Genomic DNA, 7,222 nt, shown 5'->3' with positions numbered 1-7,222 from the left:
TATACTTTTACACCTAATTTTGTATTTGTAACTCTCCATTATTTTTCTTAAAGAGGGTTCCTGAAATGTTATGGATTTCAGGATACACAAAGATCGAATCTTCCCCTTCTGTGCCATCAAGAAAGTGACATGCTTTAGGGCTTCCCTGGTGGCTCAGTGGTGAAGGACCTGCCTGCCAGTGCAGGAGACCCAAGGTCGATCCCAGGGAAGATTCTACATGCTTCATAGCAACTAAGTCTGTGTACTGCATCTGCTGGAGTCCATGCACCCTAGAGCCTGTGCTCCACAGCAAGAGAACGGACCCGTGATGAGAATCCAGCGCTCTCCAACTAGAGCGTAACCCCTGCTCGCTGCAATCAGAGAAAAGCCCGTGCAGCAATTAAGTCCCAGCGCAGCCAGAAATAAAAATAAATAAAAATTAGTTTTTAAAAAAGAAAGTGATGTGCTTTAATTCAAAATGATGCATAAATTGTCTAATCTTCATTGTGGCCCCTGATTTTCATTTTTGCTTCTTGGACACATTATTATCCCTACCCAACTCTTTGCCAGTAGGAAAGTGTTACAATAAGATCTGTAAGGCAAGCTCACTGAAACACATCACCTTTTGCCTGCTTTGTGCTGTGCTCAGTTACTTCAGACTCTTTGCGACTCTATGGACCATAGACTGCGAGGCTCCTCTATCCATGGGATTCTCCAGGCAAGAATACTGGAGTGAGTTGCCATGCCTTTCTCCTGGGGATCTTCCTGCCCCAGGGATCGAACCCATGTCTCTTACATCTCCTGCACTGACAGGCAGGTTCTTTACCACTAGCGCCACCTGGGAAGCCCTAGAATAAATTTCTAGGGTTGCCAGAAGTAGCAAATAAAAATACAGAATTCCCAGTTAAATTTGACTTTCGGATAAATGTTACATGGGACATACTAAAAAAAAAATGTTTTTTATCTGAAAATTTGATTTAAGTGTCAACCTTTATTTTATCTGGCAATTCTGAATTTTTCAAAAATAGTCCCTCCAGGACGGGAATTAAGTTTTGTTCATCTTTTTGTAGAACTAGAGCAGTTTCTCAGATCAACGTTAGTGGCGTAGAATGCTAACGTCAGCGGCTTCTCTTAACCTTTCCTGGGGAAGAAAAGTCTGGTGCAACTTGTAGATGCTCTTCCCCGGAAAATGCACAAGAACAAAACACTTTGCACACCATTTCAGAGCCCTAAGGCCCAGCTTGTAAACTGTCTCTTCCTGACCCCCCTGCAACCCAAGACTCCTTACGTAGAGCTCCTTGTTTGTAAATTTTTTGATTTAGGAAGTACTTTTATCTTCACAACAGTCTTGCAATAAAACGATCCCCTTTTGTAGATGAAGAAACTGAGAAGTGGGTTCAAAAACACTGCATGCCCAGTAATTATGATGAATTCATGATTACATGGACTTAATGAACTTAAATGCAATTCTTCCTATTTCAATTCATGGGCTCTTTGCACTGTGCTAACCTGCCTCATAAGTCTTCCTTCTTAAAATATTCTGATTTCTACCAGTAGGTTGTTTTGTTTTTCGTTTTTTGCCGTGCCACACAGCTTGCAAGATATTAGTTCCCTGACGAGGGAATGAACCCGGGCCCACAGCAGTGACAAGTGCACTGGGTTCTAACCACTGAACCACTAAGGAATTCCCTCTGCCGGGGTTTTTGTGTGAAAGCCAGAGTGGAAGACTGAGAAGGGCATTTGGATGAGAAGTCCTAGGCACTAGTCTCTGTGCCTTCTCTAGGAAGCTGTATGACGCTCTGGTTTCCAGACAGCTCACTCTCATCCTTTCTAGGGAATGTACTTCCTTTTTGCTTAATAAAACTCTTGCTACTTAAAACTGCAAAAAAAAAAAAAAAAAAAAGAAGAAGAAGCCATAGAACTTTGACTAAACACTTTACCTTTCTGGGCCTTAGCTTATCTGTACAATGAAGAATCTGGACAACATTCTCTGAGAAGCACTGGTATTCTGTGATTCTAAAGGGCCCTTCTAATTGTCCAAATTTTCCTAGTAACCAAAATAAAAACTACTTTTTATTATTTTATTATTTACCCCAACTCTCTAAGGTACAAGGATTACAGATGTAGGAATTTGAAGTTGAAAGGTTTAAGAGACATGTGAACTCGTTCTACTTGGTGGGACGGGGCAGTGTTGCGGGGTCGGGGAGGGGGGCGGTTTCCAGGAACTATGCTTTAAAGTATTCTGTCTCAACCCAGCCAAGGTATGAAGGGAGTCTCTAGGCACGGAAGAATGAGATAAACTCGCTTGTGCGGATCCTGGGTTTGCAGGGCAAGAAGAGCATTGCTTGAAGTAAGTTCTGGGCTTTGCTTTTATCATCACACTTTGGTTCAGCTTGAGAGAGAAAGAGCCTAAGTGCTGAGAGACCCCACTCAGATCATCAGCCCTGCTCAGCTGTCAGCTACTTTTCATGGAGCAGAGGACTTGGTGCCTCTGGTACTTGGAGGTACTTTCCCCATTTCAGGATTTAACTTGTGTCCTTTGCGTGTCCTGCACTGGCAGGTGGATTCTTTATCACTGTGCCACCTGGGAAGCCCCCTAACTAGTAATAATAACTTTAACTCAAAATAATGTGTCAAGGACTTTCCTGGTGGTCCCGTGGTTACGACTCCACACTTCCACTGCAGGAGGTGAGAGTTCAGTCCCTGGTTGGGGAAGTTTCACATGCGGTATGGTATGGCTAATAATAATAATATGTCAAGAAATATCTTGGCCATTACCTTAGTGGGTTTTCCAATTTGGGAATACTTCTAAGAAATTCTTACAAACCAAATTGCTTTGCCTCACCTTCATGATGGTGAAATTGTCAAAGTCAGAAGATGCCATTCCAAAGAAAGAACACAGCATGTGTAAGAAATCAGAGACCTTAGCACGGTGAATCTAAGGGAAGAAGGAGCCTTCCTTTTTCTTCTCTTCCTCCTCCCAGACAAACTTCATCCCTGGAGGTACCCACCAAGTCACCTCCTCTGTGATGACTTACCCATTCCATTCCTATTTCAGGGAAAGTTTGAGACACAGAGTATTCCAGACTAATATTAATAATTTGGTGCCTCTTCAAAACAATTCACTTAAAAATATTTATCCAATGTCTATTAGGTGGGGTTAGGGAGAAACCAATATTTTTATTATTATATTAAAAAAGAAGTTCTGCTACTCCCACTGTGTGAAGTAGAGCCAATATTCTGGAAGAAAGAAATCTCATTTTTCTGTGATTCTTTTTCTCATTTCTATTTTCTTTTGCAATTTACTGAATCAGACTACTTGGGAGACATACCAAAGAATTTAAAATTTAGGCTTTGTTCAACAATTTAAAATTCATTCCAGAAAAAACAGCTTGGTGCTATGCATGACTTGATTTAAGAATTTCAGTTGACTTCATCTGCAGCTGCTCACGGCAAAATTCATCAACAGACATAGGTCAGCTCTAGAGAGGAGATCTTTGGTTTTTTATGTCCATGTGAAAGTATTATCTTTGGTGGAAGCAAAACCAAGTTATCTTTCACCAGAAAGTTAAGGAGTTCTGCACAGAAACCTGAGTTAATTAGCACAATTCTGGTTTTTGTGGCATCCTGTACTGTGCCCAGTATCTGGAGCTCTCATTCCTCAGTCCAGTCCTGTTCCACAACAGAACAGAACTGGGTGCTCCCTCTGGCTTTCCACAGCCCTCTGCATTGCCTTGATGAGAGACAATGTTCATCACGTGATTTGTAATTGTTTTTGCATCTTTGTCCTCTGCTAGACTGTGAGCTTCAGAGAAGGCAATGGCACCCCACTCTGGTACTCTCCCCTGGAAAATCCCATGTATGGAGGTGCCTGGAGGGCTACAGTCCATGGAGTCGCTAAGAGTCAGACACAACTGAGCGACTTCACTTTGACTTTTCACTTTCATGCATTGGAGAAGGAAATGGCAACCCACCCCAGTGTTCTTGCCTAGAGAATCTCAGGGACGGGCAAGCCTGGTGGGCTGCCATCTATGGGGTCGCACAGAGTTGGACACGACTGAAGCGACGTAGCAGCAGCAGCAGCAGACTGTGAGCTTGCTTAGGTCAGAGACCATATCATCTTCATGACGCCTAGTGAGCCCTCAACAAATGAATGAGTAAATGCCATGGGAACTAAGACAGATGAACAGGCACCAGGACTACATGTGGGACAGCAATGAAAGATCTGAAGTCTCAATGGGCAGAGCCTTCTACATGATAGTCAGAAACCCTGAGCAGTCTTAAGTTGCCAAACGTTCAAAGATTTTAGTCACCCATTGGCTCTTTTTTGTGTGTTCAGAGTCCACACTAAGCAATCACCACCTCTAATTTGATACAAAACAAAATTGATTGTAATCCAGATACTGACTAATCCAGACAGACTAATATCCAGACAGACAGATCTTTACACATACTTCTTATTAAATTATCATAACACCCCTATGAGATAGATGTTATTAGTCTCTAATTTATAGGTTAAATAACTAAATTCAGAAAGACTTAGTAAAAACTCATAATCTCCAAGCCAGGAAGAGATGGAACTGGCCTTTGAATCCACCTCTGCTTTCTGATTCTACTATAACTCCTGTTATAGTTACACATTACATATCTCACTATGGAGCTGTAAGGAACAAGGAACACTCAAGCATTACATTAATTAGAATATCATAATATGATATTCAAGAAATCAGAGACCAATTCTTTCCAGCCTCAGCCCCGAAACTGAAATACAGTAATGCTAGACATAAAAGTCTATTTCGATTTTCCCTCAAGGAATCTTTCTCTCTTATCCACATAGTGAGCATTAACAATTAATGGGAAGTGCTCTCCAAACCATATAACATCATTCTTAATATTTATGATGCCCACGAAACACACAAACATCTGTTCTGTAGAGTGATAGCTATTGAAGGATACTTAAGTGCCAAGTACTCTCATTCATGTAGATGAGTCAAAGCTTTAAGCGGTTGCCCCTCTGGAGATATCTAAATAGCAAGGATTCCAAGAAGATGGGAAGAAGATTATTTCAGACTCCAGTCATCTTAAGGAGTATTAGTTCATTTCATTATGGACAAAAGCATACAGTAATTTAAAATGGAATAAAGTTATGTTTAAATGGTTGACATGATCTTTCATATTGAGGATGACTGAAATGCACTCTAAAGCTGAGGTTAAGATTTCTCTTTGAGAAATAAAATTAGAAGACTCAAAAAGTTCTTTTGATGGGTGCGATCATTCTTCAGCAGGAATGACATCTCTAAGAAATCCTCTGAAAGTAAGAATGAAGAGTTGGGCACACCCCAAATCCAACCAAGGTGGCTCAGAGAGCAGGGCTGGCTTAATGTAATTACTAAGAAAGAAAGTCTTGTACTCTGCTTGTAAAGAGAAAATGTTTATGGAAGGCAGTGGTCAGCTTGGATTTCTGATAGCAGAGTTGATCAGTGGAGCCCATACCTTCACAGGAACTTCCTATTTGACAGTAAATAAATAACTATTTGTGGTTTCGTGTATATACGTGCATGTGTTAAGTCACTTCAGTTGTGGCTGACTCTTTGTGATCCCATGGACTGTAGCCCGCCAGGCTCCTCTGTCCCTGGGATTCTCCAGGCAAGAATACTGGAGGAGGTTGCCATTTCCTCCTCCAGGGGATCTTCCAGACTCAGGATGGAACCTGCATCTCTTACGTCTCCTGCATTGGCAGGTGGGTTCTTTACCACTAGTACCACTTGTATACAACACACACACACACACACACTCACATGTACAAACAAGTACTGCTACCTAGCTTTTCCCAGCTGACACTTCTTAAAATTGCAACAAACACAAGATTAACCTAGCAGCAACAACAATATTGGCAACTAACAATTGTTGAGTTAGTTATCAAATGTCAGGCCTACTTCTAAAGCTCTGCTTATGAATTACCCATTGAGTGTTCACAGCAAGCCCTTGAAGTAAAAGAAAATGCCTGCAGAGATTCCATAATATGTGCCACGTCATGTGCTACTGAGTAGTGGAGCCTAAATTCTAATATGGGTAGGCTGTAGGCCTTCTTAACCACTGGCTGGAGTTGAGGGAACAGGGTAAACAATATAAATAAATTTAAATTAGATGTTTAAGCAGAGTTTCTTTTGTTCTTTAGATTGCAAGATACAAAACAAACTATTCAAATAGAATGTTGAGTGAGGCTCACTGTAAGCCTAGTAAAGTATTCTTTTCCCATAACATTTTGCATTTATCTCAGCCGTTGCATTTACTGCCCTGTGTTATCATTCTCTGTGTTCACTGTAATGATTCCACTTGATCCCAACAACTGTATTTTTTCCCTTTTATTTACTGCTATATTCTTTGTACAAAGAACAGTGTCTGACAAATGATAGGTACTGAAGAAATATTTGTTCAGATTAAAAGTAGGGTTGAGGACACTGGACAGCAACAGGGGTATTAGTTGCTTAATAGTTAAAATAGAAACAAAAGTCAGCCAGATCTTATCAGAACTGAAAATTCAGGAACAGAGTTTATTCCCTGTTCCGCACCATACCCATGGTATCTTGCTTTGTAATTTTTGGCATAAATATTCCATTTTCCTTGTTTAAAATAGCCTCCCTTTGCTTGTGTATAATTTCTGCTCCTTCATAATTTTGACTTTTGTAAACTCTGGACAGCCTTCCTTTGAGTCTTCCAGGCTAATGCTGCAAACCGTCTCCCGACTCTACATGAGTCGGAACTCTTCAAGTTCTGAGCCCGCTGCAGACTCAATACTTACTCATTTAGAACTTCAGGAGAAAGATCCGGATCGGTTCAGTTTAGGTCACGAGTTCTCCAGTTGTCCAAAAAGCTGAGGCTGGGATGTTACGTGTCAAAAATGGCTGTGTAGGCTTGGCTTTTTGTCAAGAAGACAAGTTTATCTGAAAGGATGTGTGCACCCCCAAAACAGGTCTCCTACAAAGGTCAATCTGATATTTCTTTTGATTTGAAATGTAGACAGTTTTTTAAAACCATCAAAGAGTATATTCTAAATTGCAAAGAAAATTTATAGTCATACACTGACTGTATTTTAACGGAATTTCTATGGGCTGCCGGCTGCCATTTTCCAGTTGCTCACATTTTCATTTTTGTTCTTTGAGTGCTTAAGAAACACAGATGTATTTTCTTTCTTGCCATGCAATGAAAATGTTCTATTTTGATATGGTATGTGTTAGTCATA

Source organism: Oryx dammah, unplaced genomic scaffold (genome assembly GCF_014754425.2).
Source record: "Oryx dammah isolate SB20612 unplaced genomic scaffold, SCBI_Odam_1.1 HiC_scaffold_8, whole genome shotgun sequence".
Classification (NCBI taxonomy): Eukaryota; Metazoa; Chordata; class Mammalia; order Artiodactyla; family Bovidae; genus Oryx; species Oryx dammah.
Note: the sequence above shows the minus strand (reverse complement) of the source record.